This window comes from Bubalus kerabau, chromosome 11 (assembly GCF_029407905.1).
Source record: "Bubalus kerabau isolate K-KA32 ecotype Philippines breed swamp buffalo chromosome 11, PCC_UOA_SB_1v2, whole genome shotgun sequence".
In the NCBI taxonomy this organism is placed as follows: Eukaryota; Metazoa; Chordata; class Mammalia; order Artiodactyla; family Bovidae; genus Bubalus; species Bubalus kerabau.
The window spans coordinates 50858967-50884735 of record NC_073634.1 but is presented as its reverse complement, the minus strand read 5'-3'; the positions used below and the strand labels follow the sequence as shown (position 1 = coordinate 50884735).

General features: G+C 43.3%; 2 long non-coding RNA genes across 2 annotated transcripts; both read left to right on the top strand.

Moving 5' to 3' along the window:
- The first annotated feature begins 741 nt into the window (after positions 1-741).
- Positions 742-2279, top strand: LOC129622442 (uncharacterized). Its single transcript, XR_008699981.1, has 3 exons — positions 742-906; positions 1641-1802; positions 1884-2279. It is a non-coding gene; the product is annotated as an uncharacterized LOC129622442 (long non-coding RNA).
- A 20474-nt stretch (positions 2280-22753) lies between these two features.
- LOC129622441 (uncharacterized) lies at positions 22754-24464 on the top strand. The gene is made up of 2 exons (XR_008699980.1): positions 22754-22882; positions 23939-24464. It is a non-coding gene; the product is annotated as an uncharacterized LOC129622441 (long non-coding RNA).
- Positions 24465-25769: the final 1305 nt, after the last annotated feature.

Genomic DNA, 25769 nt, shown 5'->3' with positions numbered 1-25769 from the left:
GTTTGTCAGAGGAAGACTCCCAGGTAAAGAGGGAAGTGGGGGCAGGAGGGTGGGCTGGAGAGGGTAGGGAGCTAGAGGACTATTGGATGAGGTGATGTTGATGTCTGGATTTCATTTATTGTTCATTCACTTAAATGTTTCTTCCATTCACCCTTTAATTTTAAAGAAAGCATTTGAACACAGAAAAATAGAGCAAATAATATAAAAACACCCATAGGCTCCCCAGAAAGCACCCCTCAAAACTAATGTGTTAGCATTTTGTCACATTTGCTTCAGATGAACATTACAGATAAAATTGCACATCCTCAAATACCTTGCCTCCTGTCCAGAAGCAGCATTTGGGGGTCTATCAGTTATGAAATTTGGATGTTACATTTCCAGTCATATTCCTGGATTTGTCTGTTTCTCCCTTTAACTCTATCCATTTTTTGCCTCTCATATTTTGAAGCTTTGTTGCTGGGTACAAAAATTAAAAGATGCTTACTCCTTGGAAGGAAAGTTATGACCAACCTAGATAGCATATTCAAAAGCAGAGACATTACTTTGCCAACAAAGGTCTGTCTAGTCAAGGCTATGGTTTTTCCAGTGGTCATGTATGGATGTGAGAGTTGGACTGTGAAGAAAGCTGAGCACCGTAGAATTGATGCTTTTGAACTGTGGTGTTGGAGAAGATGCTTGAGAGTCCCTTGGACTGCAAGGAGATCCAACCAGTCCATTCTGAAGGAGATAGGTCCTGGGTGTTCTTTGGAAGGAATGATGCTAAAGCTGAAACTCCAGTACTTTGGCCACCTCATGCAAAGAGTTGACTCATTGGAAAAGACTCTGATGCTGGGAGGGATTGGGGGCAGGAGGAGAAGGGGACGACAAAGGATGAGATGGCTGGATGGCATCACCGACTCGATGGATGTGAGTTTGAGTGAACTCCAGGAGTTGGTGATGGACAGGGAGGCCTGACATGCTGCAGTTCATGGGGTTGCAAAGAGTCGGACATGACTGAGCCACTGAACTGAAATGAACTGACACACACATTTAGGATTGTTCTGTTTTCTTGACAGATTGACCCTTTTATTGTTACAAAATGTCCTTCTTTATCTTTGATGATACCTTGTTTTGAAATCTAGTTTGATATTCACATGGCCATTCCTGAGCTCTTATGTTTTCTGTTTGTTTTTTCTGGTTTGTTTTATTTTGTCTTTAATTTTTAATTGGAGGATAATTGTTTTACAGTGTTGTGTTGGTTTTTGCTGTATAATGTGAACCAGCCGTAAGTATATGTATCCCCCTGTCTGTTTTCTGTTGAATTTGTTAGTTTTTAAGGAACCTCCTTACTGTTTCCATAGTGGCTGCACCAGCTTTCATTCTCACCCACAGAGTAAACACATAATTTTAAGGGGGTTGTTTTCCAGATCCTCAAAGCCTATTTATTCTTTTTCCTGAGATGGATCTGCCCAAGAACAAATGCCTTTGTCTAGTTTTCGCGGATTCTCTTTCTCCACTCCACCTTTCACGATTGCTCTTTTTTCCTGCTTTAACACAAAACAACAGACCTCCCAACCTCCTGTATCTTACTGTGGTGCAAAGAAAAGAGATACCTGCACCCCTACGCTCAAATATTTTTCATTTAATGTCTGTTTGCTTAGGAATTGACAAAGAATGCATTTCTTTTGAGAAGAGTCTCTGAGATGCTGGAAAACAGGACATTGGGCAGAAATGCTGGAGGCTGAGCTCCTTTATGGCCATCTCCTGAACCTCATCACTCTGCCAACCTCTCTACTGTAGAGCTGGAGTTCAGAGAGAGACAGGTATTATGGGATGCACATTAACATGTTCATTGGAGAACTTCCCTGGTGATGCTGAGGATAAGAATCTGCCTGCCAATGCAGGGGACACAGGTTCGATCCCTGATCTGGGTGGATTCCACATGCCACAGAGCAACTAAGCCAGGGACCACAACGATTGAGCCCACGCTATACAGCCTGAGAGCCACAACTACTAAAACCCGTGCATCTAGAGCCTGTGCTCCACAACAAGAGAAGCCATCGCAATGAGAAGCTTGAGCACGGTAATGAAGTATAGCCTCTGCTCACCGCAACTAGAGAAAGCCCACGCAGCAGTGAAGATACAGTGCAACCAAAAATACATGAATTAATTAATTAACTTTAAAAACATGTTCATTGGAATTGCAAAAGGAATCAGACTTCTTTTTTAACAGAAGGTAAGCCTGATTTGCTAGTTGGTTTGACATTGAAGCCTGTGCCAATGAGGATAGTTGGCAGTTATGATTTTTTTTCCCATGAATCAAATGAGAGAAACCTTTAGATCCAAAGTTTTGGTGAAAATAAGGTGGAAAGCCTTTGATAAGATAAAAATTTTTTTGGTAAATTTTCATGGTAATTAAAAATATTTATATTTCCCCAACCATTTCTAAGTTCATCAGGGTAGGCAACTGCTTTTCAGTGAAAGAGGGACAGTAGCTTTGTCAATAGCTATTTGAGAGGCTATAGTATAAAGCCTATTTCAGTGACTCCAGAAACTGAGAAGTGAATAAGTCTAAAGATATAACCAATTCACATGTAGGTCAGTGCTTCCTGAGTCTTTGATTCCAAAACAATTGAAAGAGGACCTGCTAGAGTTGGTAAGTGTTATAGATTGACTTATGTTCCCTGTCCCCTCCCGCCACCCACAAAAAATTTACATATGAGTGAAGTCCTAATCCCCAGTACCTCTGAAGTTGACCTTTTTTGGAGATAAGGTTTTAACAGAGGTAATCAAGTTAATCGGAGAAGGCAATGGCACCCCACTCCAAACTCCTGCCTGGAAAATCCCATGGACGGAGGAGCCTGCTGGGCTGCAGTCCATGGGGTCGCTAACAGTCGGGCACGACTGAGCGACTTCACTTTCACTTTTCACTTTAATGCATTGGAGAAGGAAATGGCAACCCACTCCAGTGTTCTTGCCTGGAGAATCCCAAGGACAGGGGAGCCTGGTGGGCTGCCGTCTATGGCGTCACACAGAGTCGGACACGACTGAAGCGACTTAGCAATAGCAGCAGCAATCAAGTTAATGGGTTTCCCTGGTGGCTCAGACAGTAAAGAATCCACCTGCAATGCGGGAGACCTGGGTTGGGAAGATCCCATGGAGGAGGGCATGGCAACCCACTCCAGTTTTCTTGCCTGGAGAATCCCATGGACAGAGGAGCCTAAGTGGGCTACAGTCCATGGGCTCACAGAGTCGGACACGACTGAGCGAATAAGCACTAATCAAGTTAATGGGTTTCCCAGGAGGCACTAGAGGTAAGGACTCTGCCTGCCACTGCAGGAGACACAAGATTGGGTTCGATCCCTGTGTTGGGAAGATTCCCTGGAGTAGGAAATGGCAACCTGCTACAGTATTCTTACCTGGAAAATTCCATGGGCAAAGGAGCCTGGCGGGCTACAGTCCATGGGGCCACAAAGAGTTGGGTGTGACTGAGTGACTGAGCACATACACAATTAAGTTAATATGAGGTCATGAGGAGGGGTCTTAATCCAGTTTAACTGGTGTCCTTAAAAAGGGAGAAATTTGGATACAGGCACACAGCCAGGGAGACCATCAAGTGGAAATAAAGACATAGATGGGATGACTGTTCTACAAGTTAAGGAACCCTGAAGACAGCCGGCAACCCCCTAGAAACTATGAAAGAGCCATGGAACAGATCTTCCTTTCAATGTTCAGAAGGAACTAATGTAGCCAACCCCTCAATCCTGTGTTTCTAGCTTCCAGAACTTCGAGATAACACATTTCTGTTGTTTAAGCTACTTAGTTTGTGGTACTTTTTTAGTTGCAAACTAATGAAGCAACTAACAGATCATTAAAACTACATTTTGATGATATATCACTATTATGGGGTTATTGTTCATTTTCTTTGGCCAAAATTTTTTGGAAAAAGTGAAAAAACTTAATGACTCTGCTGTAACAAAGTGTTAGTGTTAGTCACTCAGTCATGTCTGACTGCAACCCCATGGACTGTAGCCCGCCAGGCTCCTCTGTCCATGGAATTCTCCAGGCAAGAATACTGGAGTGGGTTGCCATTCCCTTCTCCAGGGGATCTTCCCAACCCAAGGATCAAACCTGGGTCTCCTGCATTGTAGGTGGACTCTTTACCATCTGAGCCACCAGGGAAGCCTGTTGTAACAAAACCAACTATTTATTTGTGGGAACAAAATTTCTCAGTGCTTACACTGTGTGAAAAAAAAAACAAACAGAAAACTGATGCTGAGTCCTGTCTCATTCTAACAATAGGTCATATTATCCCATGGGTTCATAAACTAATTGGACCCTATTCATCTCATTAAGAGCTGAATTTCCCCTCCAATTTACTTTTAAATAAAGCTGATTATTTTGAGATGATTATACATTGACATTGCAATTGTAACAAATAATATAGACAGATCCTATGTATCCTCCACCTATTGGTAACATTTTGTATAACTATAGTACTTTATCACCATAGATTACCTTTTATGTTTAATAATTATTCTTTAATAATTTAAACTTTTATAATTTATAATTAATTTTATTTGTAATTTGTTATTTCTGAGTAACTGTGTACTATGTTGCAGTGGTGGCGTAATCTAAATTTTTAGTACTCAGGAATTTATGGTTCTAGAAATTTAAAACTTCAATTTGTTTGCTTTTGTGGGGGCAGAGAAGTATGATCAATAAAAGTTCTTCAAGCATAAGAACATATCATATTAGAATAAATGTCTATGGAAGAAGTGGGATAGAATTCATAAGTTTGAGGGAAAAAAGAATGATGGAAAATTTCCAAAAGTTAAAGAACTTGTTCTTATATTTTCAAAATGGGTGATTACTGAAATAAAGTTGATATATAATTTGTTCTATTAGGAACAAAAAGGGTGATGTAAGGTTTTATTTTAAAATATTTTATGGGAAATTCCCTGGCATTTCAGTGGGTACGACTCCTGGCTTTCACTGCCAAGGGTAAGAGTTCAATCCCTTGTTGAGGAACTAAGATTCCAAAGTCTGTGTGGCAAAAAAAAAAAAAAAAAATTATTTACAACACATTGGAAATTATGTACTTTACAAGTATTTATGATGGAAAGTGTTTGATGTCAAGTTAAAACTGAGTGAAGAAGTATACCATATTCACAGCAATATTATTCACAATAGCTAAAATGTGGAAGTGACCTAGATGTCCACTGATGGGTGGATGGATAAGCAAAATGTAGCATATACGTACAATGGAATATTATGCAACCTTAAACTGGAAGGAAATTTGACATATACTACAGCATGGATAAACCTTGAGGATGTTATGCTAAGTGAAATAAGGCCATCACAAAAAGACAAATACTGTATGCTTTACTTAGGGCTAGCCTGGTGGCTTAGATGGTAAAGAATCTGCCTGCAGTGCAGGAGCGGAGAAGGTGATGGCACCCCCACTCCAGTACTCTTACCTGAAAAGTCCCATGGACGGAGCAGCCTGCCGGGCTGCAGTCCATGGGGTCACGAAGAGTTGGACATGACTGAGTGACTTCACTTTCACGCATTGGAGAAGGAAATGGCAACCCACTCCAGTGTTCTTGCCTAGAGAATCCCAGGGACGGGGGAGCCTGGTGGGCCGCCGTCTATGGGGTCGCACAGAGTCGGACACGACTGAAGCGACTTAGCAGCAGCAGCAGCAGTGCAGGAGACCACAAAGTACCTGGAGTAGTCAAAATCAGAGACAGAAAGTAGAATGGTGGTTGTTAGGGGCTGGGGGGGAAGGGGAATGAGGAGTTATTGTTTAAAGGGTACAGAGTTTCAGTTTTGCAAAATGAAAACGTCTGAAGGTGGATGGTGGTGATGGTTGCACAAGAATGTACTTCACACTGCGCATTGAACTGTATACTTAAAAATGGTTAGGATGGTAGATACTATGTTCTGTGTATTTTACTACAAAATTTGTTTTTTTTCATGAGTGGAGCACAGTCTTTCATATTTGGGGGAATACAAGAGAAGTATTCAACCTGATTTTGGTATTGAACATCTGCTGATCTCCATGTGTAGAGTCTTCTCTTGTGTTGTTGGAAGAGGGTGTTTGCTATGACCAGTGCCTTCTCTTGGCAAAACTCTATTAGACTTTGCCCTGCTTCATTCTGTACTCCAAGGCCAAATTTGCCTGTTACTCCAGGTGTTTCTGGACTTCCTGCTTTTGCATTCTAGTCCCCTATAATGAAGGTGGAATCTTTTTTGGGTGTTAGTTCTAAAAGGTCTTGTAGGTCTTCATAGAACTGTTCAACGTCAGCTTCTTCAGCTTTACTGGTCGGGACATAGACTTGGATTACTGTGATATTGAATGGTTTGCCTTGGAAACGAACAGAAATCATTCTGTAGTTTTTGAGATTGCATCCAAGTACTGAATTTCAGATTCTTTTGTTGACTATGATGGCTACTCCATTTCTTCTAAGGGATTCTTGCTCACAATAGTAAATATAATGGTTATCTGAGTTAAATTCACCCATTCCAGTCCATTTTAGTTTGCTGATTCCTAAAATGTCAATGTTCACTCTTGCCATCTCCTGTTTGACCACTTCCAATTTGCCTTGATTCATGGACCTAACATTCCAGGTTCCTATGCAATATTGCTCTTTACAGCATCGGACTTTACTTCCATCACCAGTCACATCCACAACTGGGTATTGTTTTTGCTTTGGCTCTGTCTCTTCATTCTTTCTGCAGTTATTTCTCCACTGATCTCCAGTAGCATATTGGGCCCCTACCAACCTGGGGCGTTCATCTTTCAGTGTCATATCTTTTTGCCTTTTCATACTGTTCATGGGGTTCTCAAGGCAAGAATACTGAAGTGGTTTGCCATTCCCTTCTCCTGTGGGCCACGTTTTGTCAGAAGTCTCCACCATGACCTGTCCATCTTGGCTGGCAGTACACGGCATGGCTCATGGTTTCATTGAGTTAGACAAGACTATGGTCCATGTGATCAGACTGGTTAGTTTTCTGTGATCATGGTTTTCATTCTATCTGCCCTCTGATGGAGAAGGGTAACAGGCTTATGGAAGCTTCCTGATGGGAAAGACTGACTGAGGGGGAAACTGGGTCTTGTTCTGATGGGTGGGGCCATGCTCAGTGAATCTTTAATCCACTAGAATCTTAAATTAAGCTTTAAATTAAAGGTTAATAGAATCTTTAATTCTGTTAATGGGCAGGACTGTGTTCTCTCTGTTATTTGACCTGAGGCCAAACTATGGTTGGAGGTAATGAAGATAATGGCAATCTCGTTCAAAAGGTGCCATGCATACACTGCTGCACTCAGGGTCCCCAACACTACAGTAGGCCACTGCTAACCCACGCCTCCACTGGAGACTCCTGGACACTCATGGGCAAGTCTGGGTCAGTCTCTTGTGGGGTCACTGCTCCTTTCTCCTGGGTCCTGGTGCACACAAGGTTTTGTTTGTGCCCTCCAAGAGTCTGTTTCCCCAGTCCTGTGTAAGTTCTGGTGGCTCTGTGGTTGTGTTAATGGCGACCTCCTCTAATAAGGCTTATGCCATACCCAGGTCTACTGCACCCAGAGTTCCTGCCCCTGTAGCAGTCCACTGCTGAGCCATACCTCTGCAGGAGACACTCAAACACTGTTCTATCTCAGTCTCTGTGGGGTCTCTGGGTCCTGGTGTGCACAAGGTTTGTTTGAACCCTCTGAGCGTCTCAAGTGGGTATGGGGTTTGATTCTAAACATAATTTCCCCCCTTCTACCACCTTTCTGGGGCTTCTCTGCCCTTAGACATGGGGTATCTCCTCAAAGTCACTCCAGCACTACACAGCTGCCACTCCAGTTGGTGATGGATATCCCCAAGAAAAAGACTCTACACATGGACATCACCAGATGGTCAATTCTGAAATCAGATTGATTATATTTGTTGCAGCCAAAGATGGAGAAGCTCTATACAGTCAGCAAAAACAAGACCAGGAGCTGACTGTGGCTCAGATCATGAACTCCTTATTGCAAATTTCAGACTTAAATTGAAGAAAGGGAAAAGCACTAGACCATTCAGGTGTGACCTAAATCAAATCCCTTACAATTATACAGTGGAAGTGACAAATAGTTTCAAGGGATTAGATCTGATAGACAGAGTGCCTGAAGAACTATGGATGGAGGTTTGTGACTTTGTACAGGAGGCAGTGATCAAGACCATCCCCAAGAAAAAGTAATTCAAAAAGGCAAAATGGTTGTCTGAGGAGGCTTTACAAATAGCTGTGAAAAGAAGAGAAGTGAAAGGCAAAGGAGAAAAGGAAAGATATACCCATTTGAATGCAGAGTTCCAAAGAATAGCAAGGAGAGATAAGAAAGCCTTCCTCAGTGATCAATGCAAAGAAATAGAGGAAAACAATAGAATGGGAAAGACTAGAGATCTCTTCAAGAAAATTAGAGATACTAAGGGAACATTTCATGCAAAGATGGGCACAATAAAGGACAGAAATGGTATAGACATAACAGAAGCAGAAGATATTAAGAGGTGGCAAGAATACACAGAAGATCTATACAAAAAAGATCTTCATGACCCAGAACCACGATGGTGTGATCACTCACCTAGAGCCAGACATTCTGGGATGTGAAGTTAAGTGGCCTTAGGAAGCATCATTACAAACAAAGCTAGTGGAGGTGATGGAATTCCAGTTGAGCTCTTTCAAATCCTAAAAGATGATGCTGTGAAAGTGCTGCACTCAATATGCCAGCAAATTTGGAAAACTCAGCAGTGGCCACAGGACTGGAAAAGGTCAGTTTTCATTCCAATTCTAATGAAAGGCAATGCCAAAGAATGTTCAAACTACTGCACAATTGCACTCATCTCACACACTAGCAAGGTAATGCTCAAAATTCTCCAAGCCAGGCTTCAACAGTAGGTGAACTGTGAACTTCCAGATATTCAAGCTGGATTTAGAAAAGGCAGAGGAACCAGAGATCAAATTGCCGACATCCGCTGGATCATTGAAAAAGCAAGAGAGTTCCAGAAAAACATCTACTTCTGCTTTATTGACTATGCCAAAGCCTTTGACTGTGTGGATCACAATAAACTGTGGAAAATTCTGAAAAGATGGGAATACCAGACCACCTGACCTGCCTCCTGAGAAATCTGTATGCAGGTCAAGAAGCAATAGTTAGAACTGGACACGGAACAACAGACTGGTTCCAAATCAGGAAAGCAGTATGTCACGGCTGTATATTGTCACCCTGCTTATTTAACTTATATGCAGAACACATCATGAGAAATGCTGGACTGGATGAAGCAAAAGCTAGAATCGAGATTGCTGGGAGAAATAGCAGTAACTTCAGATATGCAGATGACACCACCCTTATGGCAGAAAGCAAAGAACTAAAGAGCCTCTTGATGAAAGTGAAAGAGGAGAGTGAAAAAGTTGGCTTAAAGCTCAACATTCAGAAAACAAAGATCATGGCATCTGGTCCCATCACTTCATGGGAAATAGATGGGGAAACGGTGGAAACAGTGACAGACTTTATTTTGGGGGGCTCCAAAATCACTGAAGATGGTGACTGCAGCCATGAAATTAAAAGACACTTGCTCCTTGGAAGGAAAGTTATAACCAACCTAGACAGTATATTAAAAAGCAGAGACATTACTTTGCCAACAAAAGTCTGTCTAGTCAAAGCTACGGTTTTTCCAGTGGCCATATATGGATGTGAAGCACCAAAAAATTGATGCTTTTGAACTGTGGTGTTGGAGAAGACTCTTGAGAGTCCCTTGGACTGCAAGGAGATCCAACCAGTCCATCTTAAAGGAAATCAGTCCTGAATATTCATTGGAAGGACTGATGCTGAAGCTGAAACTTGAATACTTTGGCCACCTCATGTGAAGAATTGACTCATTTGAAAAGATCCTGATGCTGGGAAAGATTGAAGGCAGGAGGAGAAGGGAATGACTAGGATGAGATGGTTGGATGGCATCACCAACTCAATGGACATGAGTTTGAGTAGGTTCTGGGAGGTGGTGATGGACAGGGAAGGCTGGCATGCAGCAGTCCATGCAGTCACAAAGAGCTGGACACGACTAAGAGACTGAATTGAACTGAAGAGAAGATTTGATGACAAATGCCACTGTTTATTTCTCTAGTCCTCTGTTGATGACTTTTGGTTGTTTTTAGGTTTTGCCGTTGTAAACAACACTGCAGGGAACATCCTTCTACATATACTCCCTAGAGTCCATATACAAAATTTTCTCTAGTGTATCAACCTGGAAAAGGAATGACTTCAGGAAGACACTGGCCTTGAGAAAAATGATGACTTCAAGCATCTCCTTCTGTTATCCCCCTGTGTGTGCTCAGTTGCTCAGTCGTGTCCAACTCTTTGCAGTCCTATGGACTTGTAGCCTGTGAGGCTCCTCTGTCCAGGCAAGAATACTGGAGTAGGGTGCCATTTCCTACTCCATCTTACCCCCATCAGTTCAGTTCAGTCACTCAGTCCTGTCCAACTCTGCGACCCCATGAATTGCAGCACGCCAGGCCTCCCTGTCCATCACCAACTCCCGGAGTTCACTCAAACTCATGTCCATCGAGTCGGTGATGCCATCCAGCCATCTCATCCTCTGTCGTCCCCTTCTCCTCCTGCCCCCAATCCCTCCCAGCATCAGAGTCTTTTCCAATGAGTCAACTCTTCGCATGAGGTGGCCAAAGTACTGGAGTTTCAACTTTAGCATCATTCCTTCCAAAGAACACCCAGAGGACTCATCTTCTTTAGAATGGACTGGTTGGATCTCCTTGCAGTCCAAGGGACTCTCAAGAGTCTTCTCCAACACCACAGTTCAAAAGCATCAATTCTTCGGCGCTTAGCTTTCTTCACAGTTCAACTCTCACATCCATACATGACTATTGGAAAAACCATAGCCTTGACTAGACAGACCTTTGTTGGCAAAGTAATGTCTCTGCTTTTGAATATGCTATCTAAGTTGGCCATAACTTTCCTTCCAAGGAGCAAGTGTCTTTTAATTTCATGGCTGCAATCACCATCTGCAGTGATTTTGGAGCCCCCCCAAAATAAAGTCTGACACTGTTTCCACTGTTTCCCCATCTATTTCCCATGAAGTGATGGGACCAGATGCCAAGATCTTCGTTTTCTCAATGTTGAGCTTTAAGCCAACTTTTTCATTCTCCTCTTTCACTTTCATCAAGAGACTTTTTAGTTCCTCTTCACTTTCTGCCATAAGGGTGGTATCATCTGCATATCTGAGGTTATTGATATTTCTCCTGGCAATCTTGATTCCAGCTTGTGCTTCTTCCAGCCCAGCATTTCTCATGATGTGTTCTGCATATAAGTTAAATAAGCTAAGTGACAATATACAGCCTTGATGTACTCCTTTTCCTATTTATTCACAAAGTTCTTTTCAAAGTAATGGTACCTGCTTATACTCACACCAAGCTATGGATGAATTTCTGTTTGCCCATATGCTTTCTAATTCTTGGTTTTGCCAGTCTTTTCAATTCAGCCAATCAGATAAGTGTGAGTTGGTATCTTATTGTTGTTCAAATCTGTATCTCCTTAAACATGGTTGAGATTGAGCCTTTTGTCAGATGTTGGCCATTTAGCCTCTTTCCCAAATGGCCTGTTTGCTTTCCTTGTCTTTGAGTGTCAACAATGTTTAAGTAACTCCCTCACACCAGGTGCTGTCCCTGCCTTCCAGAACTCACATCACTTAAAATGCAAATATCATTGGTGCTTAAAGAACCTGCTTTCTTTTCAATCAGTTGTTTACTACTAATTTCAACAATCAAATGAGACTTCAGCTCTTTTGTCTGTTCACAGAATTCAGAGTCCTGCTGTATTCACAGTTCAGGCTCTGTGAAAAAAACTTGGTGGGGCAAAATAAACTATTAAAAGGCTCCTATCTTTCTGTCCTCTCCCCCGCTTCCTCCCCCCATTTCCTCCTTTTTCACCTCCTCTTCCTCCTTCTTTTGGTGAGATGATTTGTTGCCTGGAAACAGTTTACCCAAAATAGAAACTTTAAAAAGGCAGTGGAAATTTTTCTTTTTACGAAAGAGGGTTAATTCTTTTATTTGGCCCATCCGTGAAGCAACCTCAGCTCAACCAGTAAGTTTTACATGGTCACAAACTATGACTTTGCGGGTGGTCAGCGCCTCGGGGAACTTTCTGGGGGGATCTGAGTTGTGTTCTTGGGTCACCTGTGTGGTGAGCTGTGGAAGCTGGAGGGCAAAGCAGTGGAAACACTGCAGGAGGAGGGGACAACTGTTTCCAGAGCTAACCACCAGAACCAGAGGGCGGGCCCTCTCAAAGGCCCCCAGCGCCTGCAGCATGGAGACCCATTTATCAGAGCCTTCCCAGGGAAGAAGAGGAGGGAGGTGTGGACCTGGAAAGAGAGGGGGGAAAGGCAGAAAAGACGGAGCTGGGAAAAGAAAGAAAAGGTGAGGGAAATTGAAGGCATTCCCCTCCATTCTCTACTGGTCCTCCCCCTTCCCCTCCCCCGCACCCCCCGCCCACTCCAAGTCCCCTGCCTTTGTTGGGTTTCAGATGATGGGGTTTAGAGGATTTCTTAGGGTGGTTTGCACCTTCTCAGTTTAGCAGGAAGGAGAGAGATGAGCTGCTCGCTCCATACCTCAAGACACTTGGGTAAAGCGCCCTTTGGGAATGTCCCTGCTTATGTCCAGAGCACGACGTATGAACTAGGATCTCCCCTGAGCTCCAGTCAGGTTCTTACTGGGAAGGCAGAGCCAGCGACCCCCGCCCCCGCTCCGCCCGCGGTTGTGCAGTGGAGAAAAGTACAGGGAGCTGGGGTGTGGGTGGGGTTTGCCGTGGGTGTGGGGACAGACAAGGGAACACGTGATGATACCACGATGAGGGTGCCAGGATGTGGTGGGTGCAGCCCCCGGACAGGAGCACTGGGAGCCCAGCCGCCTGCCGCCCCCAGCCAGGTGGGGTGGGGACTGGGGAGGGCGATCAGGGCGACTAGAGCCAGTTGTGCCTGAACTCAGTCTTCCTGGAGGCGAAGAAGCAGGCGTGATGGGATTGGGGGTGCGGGGAGGGGGGGGGGGTGGCGGGTGGGGAGCCAAGCTGCAGGCAGACAGTGTTGCCAAGGCACGAGGCCGAAACACCTCTCAGTGTGTCTGGGGAAGCCAGCACCCCTGAGGGCTATTGAGGCATAATTGATGCTGGAGAGGAGGCGGGGCCAGTTCACACTCCCTTCTTTTCTTGGTCATTCTGTTCTATACAATTCTCTGGGCCAGACTTGGCAGAGGTCTAAAAGAGCCACACCGATGGGTCCAAGGTCAATCGGTGATCTCCCTCCACTGTTTCTCTTAAGCACTCCTTTTTTTTTCTGGAGACAGACAACCCTGATCAGAGGCAGGCAGCACATTTATGCTCTTACTCCAGGAAAACAGTGGCCCCAAACGGGGGTCAAGTCCTGACCTTGTGTGGCTGCACGCATAGGGCACAGAGCCCAGCGTGCAGCACTGGGGTGAAAACTGGGGCGCTGCGGTGGGTGGGCAGGACCATGCGGTCAGAAAGATGAAGCAGCGCCTGAGGGGCCCTGGGTGGGGCCGAGGTGGGGGCAGGAGAAAGGAAAGATCTAGAATCTGGACCTGGAAGTGAGCTCAGAGAAGAGACCATCCAACACATATTATGTTATACAGGAAGAAAATCGGAGGCTCAGGGAGGGTGAGCAATTTAATTCAGGAGGCAGTGACTGAGCCGGGACCAAGTCCATGACGCTGCCTACCAAGCCCGAGCATTGCTCGCTCAGGATAAAGTCTAATGCCCCGCTCTGTCCTGCAGGGGGCGGCCTTGCTCTAGTTTGGTCCCGGCTGAGAGTTGGGGAGGGGGAAAGGAGGGAGCTTACTCCTTGGAAGAGAAGCTATGACAAACATCAGTTCAGTTCAGTTCAGTCGCTCAGTCGTGTCCGACTCTTTGCGACCCCATGAATTGCAACACGCCAGGCCTCCCTGTCCATCACCAACTTCCGGAGTTCACTCAGACTCACGTCCATCGAGTCGGTGATGCCATCCAGCCATCTCATCCTCTGTGCTGCTGCTGAGTCGTTTCAGTCGTGTCCGACTCTGCGCGACCCCATAGACGGCAGCCCACCAGGCTCCCCCGTCCCTGGGATTCTCCAGGCAAGAACACTGGAGTGGGTTGCCATTTCCTTCTCCGATGCATGAAAGTGAAAGTGAAGCTGCTCAGTCGTGTCCGACTCAGCGACGCCATGGACTGCAGCCTACCAGGCTCCTCCGTCCATGGGATTTTCCAGGCAAGAGTACTGGAGTGGGTCGCCATTGCCTTCTCCCGTCCTCTGTAGACAGCGTATTAAAAAGCAGAGACATTACTTTGCCTATGAAGGTCCGTTTAGTCAAAGCTATGGTTTTTCCAGTCGTCATTTACGGATGTGAGAGTTGGACCATAAAGAAGGCTGAATGCCAAAGAATTGATGCTTTTGAACTGTGGTGTTGGAGAAGACTCTTGAGAGTCCTTTGGACTGCAAGGAGATCAAAACAGTCAATTCTAAAAGAAATCAACCCTGAATATTCACTGGAAGGACTGATGCTGAAGCTGAAACTCCAGTACTTTGGCCACTTGATGTGAAGAGCTGACTCATTGGAAAAGACCCTCATGCTGGGAAAGATCGAAGGCAGGAGAAGGGCGCAACAGTGGATGAGATTGTTGGATGGCATCACCGACTCATTGGACATGAGTTTGAACAAACTCTGGGAGATGTTGAAGAACAGGGAAGGCTGGCATGCTGCAGTCCATGAGGTCACAAAGAGTCGGACGTGACTGAGCAGCTGAACAACAACAAAGGAGGGAAGAATTTTGAATTTAGTTCGTGCTTGCCCACCTGCAAAACTGAAGCTGGTTCATGTTCCCTCCCAGACAGCTGGGGACCAGCCATCATCAACGCCCCCACCCAGCTGTCACCCATCAGTGATTTTGGACCTCGCCTTTCTCAGGATTCCCACCCCAACTCCCAGGAGTCCTATTACGGGCTCCTAGGATTCCTCTTTTCTTCCTCCCCTGGGGGATGGAGTGGAGTGGGATGGAGGGTAAGACTTGCATTTGACTGGGGATCAAAAGACTGGTTAAAGATGGAATTTCTGGCTTCAGATAGAGGGGGGCCAGGATATGCTTCCTGTAGACTCCTAACCTCCCCATTCCCTCAATATCTACCAGTAAGTCCCTGTCCTTAGAAATAAAATGTTGATGCTTTAAGGGTGGAATGAATGCATGCATGCATGCTAAGTCGCTTCAGTCGTATCCTACCTACTCTTTGTGACCCTCTGGAGTGTAGCCTGCCAGGCTCCTCTGTCTATGGGATTCTCCAGGCAAGAACATCGGACTGGGCTGCCATGCCCTTTTCCATTAAGGATGGAAGTTCAGTTCAGTTCAGGTCAGTCGCTCAGTCGTGTCCGACTCTTTGCGACCCCATGAATCGCAGCACACCATGCCTCCCTGTCCATCACCAACTCCCAGAGTTTACTCAAACTCATGTCCATCGAGTTGGTGATACCCTCCAGCCATTTCATCCTCTGTTGTCCCCTCCTCCTCCTGCCCCCAATCCCTCCCAGCATCAGAATCTTTTCCAATGAGTCAACTCTTCACATGAGGTGGCCAAAGTATTGTAAGGAGTCCTCAAATTGAGAACCTCTTTCTTCTCTGTGCTAGGCTGCAAGTTCTCCCAACTCTCCTTCCCTCACTTGTCAAAAATGAAAAGGGACCTGACTGGAGGTCCTAGGTCATGCCCAGCTCCGGGAGCCCCCCACCCCCCCACCCCGGGACTGACCCCACTGCTGTCTGCTAGACCCCTGGCACAGACAGCGGGACCAAAGAGCAGAGGGGCTGCGGATGGGGTACTCTGAACTGCTCATCCGGACCCGAGTGGGGGTGGGGATCGGGCCCAGGGGAAGGAAGGAGGGAGGCACCGGCAGGAAGCCAATGGGGCAGGGTGCTCGGGATGTCCTAGGGACAGGTGAAGCGCCGGTCCCTGGTTGCTGGCGCCCGCGGGACGCCGAAGTCGCCGTGCAAGGAAGGGTCTAGGCAGCGCTGGGCTCCGGCTGGTCCGGGAGAAGGGAAAGGCTCAGAGCGCTTGGTGGGAGGTTACAGGGACCAGGGCTTCTCTGAGGTTCCTTGGCCCGGTTCAACGATTTCGTTTGGCTCTTGGCTTTAGTTTACATGGAAGGCCCAGCCCCGCGCTGGTCTGGGCGGAGCTTGGAACCAGAGCCCCTCGGTCAAATCATGTCCTGATGTCAGGAACTAGCAAGTACCTAGGCCCGGCCTGTTTCTTCTGGTGATGTCAGTCTCCTTTTCTGGTTCCTTACATGAATCCTGAGCTGATTAGATACAGAAATGGAGTAGGGGTCGGGGTCGGGTGGGTGCAGCGGGTGCCTCCCCATCCCCGCCCCTGCACTGAGCTTGTAACTCTAGCACATCCCTAAATTACTCTCTGCCTCAGATGGATGCCATCAATATTTAACCCCAAAAGGTTTGCCTGTTTTTCTAGGTTAAAACATCTTTTGCGGAGGGGAAGGAATACAAAAGAAAAAGTAATTGCTCATAGTGCCAGTATGGAACTATGTGTGTTTGTTGAGTCGCTCAGTCCCGTCGAACTCTTTGCGGCCCCGTGGACGGTAGCCTACCAGATTTCTCTGTCCATGGAATGCTCCAGGCAAGAATACTGGAGTGGGTTGCCATTCTCTTCTCCAGGAGATCTTCCCGATCTAGGGATCAAACCCTGGTCTCCTTCATTGCAGGTAGATTCTTTACCGCCTGAGCCACCAGGGAAGCAATCTGTCTTAACATTTTGGTGTATTTATTTGTGGTCTTTCGTTTGAATCCTATATTTATACATTAAAAAAATTTTTCCCATTGTCATATTTTCTATTTTATTGTAAAAAGGATGCTGTTCACAATTCTTTTACCATACACAGTTCTCTTCTAACATGTTCTTTATGAGTCTCATCTGATCTCTGCATAATATTCTGCTCATGTTTTGCCCAATCAGTCCCCAGTTAGTAGGGCATCTAGGTTGGGTTCGTTATGATACAGAGGTTTCCAAATAGTGTGTAATTTAAATTTTTGTATTTTAATCATCCTGAATGTTTGTTGAAAATGTTATAGTTTTTTTTAAGTTTGTAGATTTTTTTCCCATTTGCTTTTCATTTTATTGTCTGGTGATCTGAAGATGTGGCTTGTATTTATGCTTTTGGAATTTATTGAACTTTTGATTGATGGTTAATTTAAAAAATAACTTTAGGCATAGTTCTGACTGACTGAATACAAAACTATATTAGATCAAGGTTAGTAAATATATATTATCCATATTTGCTGTGTTCTTGATTTTAATCTACTTGATTTGTTAATTTCTGAAAGAACTGTAAATTTTCAAAATGTTTATGAATTTACCATTTCCTATTTACATATCTAACAGATTCTGCCTTACATATTAATTGATTAATTTAAATTTTTTGTTCAAGCTTTATTGAGATATGATTGACATATAACATTGTATAAGTTTAAGATGTAAACAATATGGTTTGATATACATATATATTTCAAAATCAGCATAATAAAGTTAGTTAACACATTTATCACTTCATATATTTACATTTCTTTCTGTGTGTGGGTTGAGAACATTTAAGATTTACTCTCTTAGCCACTTTCAAACATCCAAGATGGTATTATGAAGTATAGTCACCAGGCTGTCCAGTATTTCCCCAGAACTTATTCATCTTATAGCTAGAAGTTTATACCCTTTATTTTATACCCTTCCTTATTTTAAAGTAATATTCTGGATGTAAAAACCACATGGCTCTTGAGCTGATAAACAAATATGCATAGTGGTATATGTATCTTTTTATACATTTCGAGTTATTTTCTTGGTCTGGATTTTCAGAAGGAAATGGCCTTGAAAGCCAAATTGGCCTCTTAAGGATTTGACGAATGCACACTGTTGGCTGCCACATGGTCAGCAAAATTTATAAAAAGAACATGAATAAATAAGAGTAAGAATCGCAGATGCTTTAAAAATTTTGCTTTGATTTTTATTGAAGTTGACCTTTTTTTTTTTTTTTCCTGTAGGTCTAATCAGTTCAGTTTTCTTTTTTTGTGAGTGGATTGTCTGTTCTTGCCCTTTTATGCTTCTTTTTTCTAACTTTTCATTTGTAGAGGTTAGTCTCTCCCAGCTCTTACATTCTAAGAATTATGTTTAGTAGTAGTAAGTGTTCAGTTGCTCAGTCATGTCCAACTCTGAGGCTTCATGGACTGTAGCCTGCCAAGCTCCTCTGCCTATAGGATTTCCCAGGCAAGAATACTGTAGTGGGTTACCATTTTTTCTCCAGGAGATTTTTCCAACCCAGAGATCTAAACTGCATTGGTGTCTCCTGCATTGGTGGGTGGTTTTTTGCCACTAGTACCACCTGAGAAGCCCAGGAATTATGTTTATTGTGCCATAAAACACCTTTTTGAAAAATAAAAGTCCATCCCTTCAAACCTGATACCCTGAATCCACCCTGACTGCCTCTGTCCTTGCTGCCCCCACACCTGAGCAAGTATTTCAGGGTGGCACACAAAGCGGGTAGGGGTTCTGTGGGGCCCAGAGCTTATACAACTGTGGGAGAGATTTCTTTAACTCATACTAAGAACAGTGAAGGGACTTCCCCAGTGGCTCAGTGGTAAAGAATCCACCTGCAATGCAGGAACCACAGGAGACCTGGGTTCGATCCCTGGGTTGGTAAGATCCGCTGGAGGAGGGCACGGTAACCCACTGCAGTATTCTTGCCTGGAGAATCCCATGGACAGAGGAGCCTGGCAGGCTACAGTGCAGTAGATTGCAAAGCGTCAGGCACTACTGAAGCGACTTAGTATGCACACAGGACAGTGAGATTTTAGGATCGGTTGAGCTGAAATACAGGGAAAAGTGAAGTCCAATGAGATTACATGATTTTCCTGAAATTGACAGATTCCTGTTCTAATGGCCTTCAGATAAAGGGAGTGTTGTTGGAAAGTGGGGTAAGGTGTGGGGAGCTGAAGTCCTTTTTTTTTTTTCCGGACTAAGAAAGAAGAGGAATGGCCTGGCTTGTCAGACACAAGTAGTTCCATCGGTTTACAGTATCCCTTCAGCATCCCTTTAATGTCCATGTGCTCAGTAGAGATGACCCTGCTTTCATTTCTCTATCAGTAATTTGTGTCTGCTCTTCTTTTTTCTTGGTTAGCCTGGTTAGAGATTTATCAATTTTATTGATCTTTTCTAGGAACCAGCTTTTAGTTTCCTTGATTTTCTCTATTATTTCTGTTTTTAATTTCATTGATTTCTGCTCTAATTTTATTTCTTTTCTTCTGCTTGCGCGAGGCTTAAATTGTTCTTCTTTCTCTTATTTCCTAAGGTGAAAGCTTATACTTTTTATTTTAGATCTTCCTTCCTTTTCAATATATGCATTTAATGTTATAAATTTGCCTCTAAGCACTGTCCTTGCTGCATCCCACACATTTTGATAAATTGTGTTTTCATTTTCATTTAGTTCAAAATATTCTTAAATTTCTGGGGACTTCCCTGGTGGTCCAGTGGTTAAGAATTCACCTTCAGTCAGAGGACATGAATTTGATCCCTGGTCAGGGAACTAAGATCCCACATGTCATGGGGCAATTAAGCCCAAGCCCCAACACTAGAGAGGCTTGCTTGCTGCAAGAAAGAGCTGGTACACAGCAATGAAGACCCAGCCAGGGGAAAAAAAGAAGCAGAATATTCTTAATTTCTAGTAAGACTTATTCTTTGACCCATGTGATATTTAGATGTATGTTGTTTAATTGCCAAATAGAATATATTATTCAGATATCTTTCTGTTAGTGACGCTAGTTTAATTTCGCTGTCTTCTAAGAACATACTTTGTATGGTTTCTATTCTTTTAATTTTGTAAAGGTATGTGTTATGGCCCAGAGTCAGGTCTGCTTTGGTGTGTATTCCAAGTGAGCTTGGGAAGAATGTGTATTCTGCTGTTGTTTGATGGAGTATCCTATAAATGTCAATTAAATCAAGTTCTTTGATAGTGCTGTGCAAGTTAACTCATGATGGTTTTCTGCCTGCTAGCTCTACCAGTTACTTAGAGAAGGACATTGAAATATCCAACTATAGGGACTCCCCTGGTGGTCCAGTGGTTAAGACTCCAAGCTTCCAAAGCTGGGGATGTGGGTTTGATCCTTGGTCTGGGATCTAAGATCCCATATGCTAAGTGGAGAGGTCAATTTAAAAAAAAATCCAACTGTAATTGTGGATTTGTCTGTTCCTCCTTGTGCCCTCTCAGTTTTTATCTCAAATCTTTTGATGCTCTGTTGTTAGGTACATTCATGTTAAGGATTGTGAAGTCTTCTTGGAGAATTGACCCCTTTAATAATATGTAATGACCCTTTTCAACCCTGTTAATTTTCTTTGTTCTGAGGTCTGTTGTGTCTGACTGCAGCTTTCTTTCGATTAGTGTTAGCATGCTAAAGCTTTTCCATCCCTTTACAACTCATCTGAGTCTTTTCAATTAAAGTGGGTTTCTTGTAGACAACATATGGTTGGGTCTTGTATTTTTATGCTCTGATGATCTCTAGGCAGTTTTGGAGGAGGGAATGGGGATGAAGTCAGTACTATTATTTATTTCTTGAAATAAAAAAACTGAAACAAACTGGAAAAATGTTAAACTTTCTAAATCTGACAGGGGTCTCTGTGTATTTATTATATGACTTTCAGTGCTTTTATTTGACATGTTATACAATTTAAAACAAAATTTTTAAAACTCCATTATCTTTAGACATTTAATAGAATAATTACATGTAATAAGTACTTTCTGTGTCCTATGAACTGCTTGAAGTACTGGAAATTCCAAGGTTAATGAAGCAGCTGTTTCCTGGCCTTGAGTGGGGGTGGGATTTAGGGTATTGAAAAATAGCCAGGGAAATCATATATCTGACAAGAGGTTAATATCCAATATATATGGGCTTCCCAGGTGGCTCAGTGGGTAAAGAATCTGCCTTCAATGCAGGAGATACAGTAGATGAGAGTTTGATCCCTGGGTCAGGAAGATTCCTTGGAGGAGGACATGGCAACCCACTCCAGTATTCTTGCCTGGAGGATCCCATGGACAGAGGAGCCCGGTGGGCTACAGTCCATAGGGTTGTAAAGACTTGGACACAGCTGAAGTGACTGAGCACACATACATCCAACATATTTAAAGCATTCATACAACTCAATAGCAAAAAATTGAACAAGCCTATTAAAAAATACGCAGAGGAACACTGAATAGACAGTTTTCCAAAGAAGACATACAAACAGCTAATAGGTACATGAAAAGGTGCTCAGTGTTACTATATCAGGGAAATGCAAGTCAAAACCGCTCTGAGATTTCACCTTGCTTCTGTTAGAATGCTATTATCAAAATTACAGAAAAAAAAAAAAAAAGACAGGAGATAGCAAATGTTGCTGAGGATGTTTAAAGAAAAAGGAACCCTTGTACACTGTTGGTGGGACTGTAAATTGGTGCAGCTACTATGGAAAATAGTATGATTGTTCCTTAAAGAATTAAAAATAGAACTACAATAAGATCCAGCAATTCCACTTCCGAGTATTCATCCAAAGAAAATGAAACCACTATTTTGAAAAGTTATTGATATCCCCATGTTCATTAAGCATTATTAAAGTAGTCAAGATATGGAAAAAACTTAAGTGTCCTTAAATGAATGGATGGATAAAGAAAATATGGTATATATAAACAGTGGAATAGTATGCAGCCACAGAAAAGAAAGAAATCCTGCCATTTGCAACAACATGGATGGGCTTTGAGGGCATTAACAAAATGCAGTAAGTCAGAGAAAGCTAAATACTGTATGATCTCACTTATATGTAGAATCTAAAAATACTGAACAAAGCAAAGAAAAGATTAGCAGTTACTAGAGGTGGGTAGTGGGGAAAATGGATGAAAGGGATCAAAAAGTATGAACGTTCAGATGGAAGGATAAATAAATTCCAGGCATGTAGTGTACAGCATGGTGGCTATAGTTAACAACACTGTACTGTGTATTTGAAAGTTGTTATGAAAGTAGACTTTTAAAGTTCTTATCATAGAAAAACTTGTAACTATGTGAGATGAGCAACATTAACTAGACTTATTCATCATTTCACTATATGTGTATATCAAAGCATTATATTGTATACTTTAAATGAATATAATAATTTATGTCAATCTTATTTCAATAAAACTAAAGAAAAAATAGCCAGGATCACTTGCCCAGCATCACATGGCAGCCCAGGTCTGCCAGATACCAGCCTCTGTCTTAACTACTGAGCAGTTCTGTCTGCCCCCAGGGCTCCCACCACTTCCCTTCCAGTCTCACCTCTTTTCCTGAACCAGTCTGTGTAGCTGGACTTCATTAATTTGAAATTTGAGAAGTTGAGGATTCATTAATTTGATAATTTCTTCTCAAATAATTCAATTACTCAGACTTTGATCAGGTTACACAGGCTTCTCCCAAGTTTTTCCACCAAACTTGCAGCCTTGCATCTCCTCAAAGTCTTAAAGAGCAGCTGGGTTATTTCTGGCACATGTGTGTAGTAGGTAAAGCATTGGAGTCAGGTCCCTGGGGGTTGAATCCTAGCACTTTGATTCATTAAACGCTGTGTGATTTCAACCACGCTGGGGAGCCTCTCTGAGCCTCAGTCTCCTCACGTGTTAAAGGGCTCATTAAAAGTGCTGGCACCTGGGGGGACCCAGTGGATGGGAGCTTTATTACCCATCTTCATCTTGTGGTGATGAAGCAGCTGGGGTCTAGGCCCGCCAGGTCTCACTTGAGCTGAAGCGCTCCGGGTTCCTTCGCCCCTGGCCCACTCTGGGACACAGGGTGAGTTGGGGCTCAGTGCCTTAGGGCTTGGTAACTGAAAGCTGGAGGACTGTTTTCAAGCCAGTGTGGACCCCCTAAGTGGAACATCTTCCCTCCCAGGGCAAACCACTTCAGAACCCTTGGAAAATCACAGTTTCACTTTTAGCAAGACCACGACACAGTAGGGGAAAGCCCCCACAATAACGAGCCCTCCGAAGTCAGAGTCCACATAAGGGGTGAGGTTGCACTTGTTCTCTGCCCCTTGTTTCCTGCACCCTTCCGTTCCCACTGCTAACCCCATCTTGCCTTCATTATTCTTTTGCCTTTTCCAGCTCTGCTTCTCTCTTATTTTGGAGAACTACTGACTGCTCTTAGGTTCTGGGTTGTCCCTCTGCTCTCTGCTTGCGTGGGGGTGGGGTGGGGTTCTGACCAACAACTTTGGCGAAGACTCCCTTGGCGTTACCTCGAGCAACTCAGTGTAACCTACTTAGATTACCGCTAGTAAATAATCCTGCCCTAAGGGTTTGCTGATTTTGTTTCCAGGCACCAGATACCCTCCTTGGTATGCAGGCAATGCAGCAAATGGAAAAAAGAAAAAACCTTAGGGTGGGTATCTGGTGCCCGGAAACAAATTTAGCAGATCCTTGGGGCAGGATTATTTGCAAGTGGTAATTTGAGTACAGGTTTCCCTGGTGGCTCAGACAATAGAGAATCTGACTGCAATGCAAGAGACCAGGGTTCAATCCCTGGGTGGGGAAGATCCCCTGGAGAAGGAAATGGCAACCCACTCCAGTATTCTTGCCTGGAGAATTCCATGGACAGAGGAGTCTGGAGAGCTACAGTCCGTGGAGTTACAAAGAGTTGGGCACAACTGAGTAACTAATACATACACACTGCTGCTGCCAAGTCACTTCAGTTGTGTCCGACTCTGTGCGACCCCATAGACGGCAGCACATATATATACTGGAGGGTAATTGCTTTACAATATTGTGCTGGTCTCTGCTGTACATCACCGTGAATCAGTCATAATTATATACGAGTTCCTGCAGTGTTTCTAGCATAAATTCTATGCTTTAGGTCTATAAACAGAATAGCAAGAAGGTCTGTGTACTACAAGGCAACTTGTTCCACCTGGGAAACAGAGTTTTAAAATGCTGCTTTCTAAGTCACCATCCTTGAAAGAAGTAAATAAATGATAAGATAGACTTCATTGAAATGAAAAACTTCAGCTCTGCTAAGACAATGTCAAGAGAGTGCTAAGATAAGCCACAGACCGGAAGAAGTATTTGCAAAAGATGCATCTGATAAAGGACTGTGATCCAAATTATACAAAGAACTTTAAAAACTCAACAATAAGAAAATAAACAACCTGATTAAAATAAGGGCCACAATCTTAACAGATATCTCACCAAAGAACATATGAAGAAGGCAATTTAGCCTGAGAAAAGATGCTCCACATTATACATCATCAAGGAAATGCAAATAAAAACAATAATGAGATACCACCACACACTTATTAAAAAGACCAAAGTCCAAAATATTAATACTGACAACATCAAATGCTGGTGAGGATGTGGAGCAACTAGTGAGAATGCAACATGGTACAACCACTTGGAAAACAGTTAATCAGTTTCTTTCAGAACTAAACATATTTTAATCCTATGATCCAGCAATCATATTCCTTGGATTTACCGAAGGAGTTGAGAGCTCATGTCCATACAAAAACCTCACAGAGATGTTTATAGCAGCTTTATTCGTAGTTGCCTGATTGGAAGCAATCAAGATACCCTTCCAGCTTCCCTGGTGGCTCAGACGATAAAGGATCTGCCTGTAATTCAGGGGACTCAGGTTCAATCCCTGGGTCAGGAAGATCCCCTGGAGAAGGGAATGGCAACCCATTCCAGTATTCTTACCTGGAGAATTCCATGGACAGAGGAGTCTGGAGAGCTACAGTCCGTGGAGTTACAAAGAGTTGGGCACAAGTGGGTGACTAACACACACACAAACACATATATATATATACTGGAGGGTAATTGCTTTACAATATTGTGCTGGTCTCTGCCGTACATCACCTTGAATCAGTCATAATTATAAATGAATTCCTGCAGTGTTTCTAGCATAAGTTCAATGCTTTAGGTCTATAAACAGAATAGCAGGAAGGTCTGTGTACTACAAGGAAAGCTGTTCCACCTGGGAAACAGAGTTTTAAAATGCTGCTTTCTAAGTCACCATCCTTGAAAGAAGTAAATGATAAGATAGACTTCATTGAAATGAAAAACTTCAGCTCTGCTAAGACAACGTCAAGAGAGTGCTAAGACAAGCCACAGACCGGAACAAGTATCTGCAAAAGATGCACCTGATAAAGGACTGTGATCCAAATTATACAAAGAACTTTAAAAACTCAACAATAAGAAAATAAACAACCTGATTAAAATAAGGGCCACAATCTTAACAGATACCTCACCAAAGAACATATGAAGAAGGCAATTTAGCCTGAGAAAAGATGCTCCACATTATACATCATCAAGGAAATGCAAATAAAAACAATGAGATACCACCACACACTTATTAAAAAGACCAAAGCCTTTTTAATATTAAAGACCAAAATATTAATACTGACAACATCAAATGCTGGTAAGGATGTGGAGCAACTAGTGAGAAGGCAACATGGTACAACCACTTGGAAAGCAGTTTATCAGTTTCTTTCAGAACTAAACATATTTTAACCCTATAATCCAGTAATCATATTCCTTGGGTTTACCCAAGGAGTTGAGAGCTCATGTCCATACAAAAACCTCACAGAGATGTTTATAGCAGCTTTATTCGTAATTGCCTGACTGGAAGCAATTAGGATACCCTTCAAGCTTGCTTGGTGGCTCAGACGATAAAGAATCTGCCTGTAATTCAG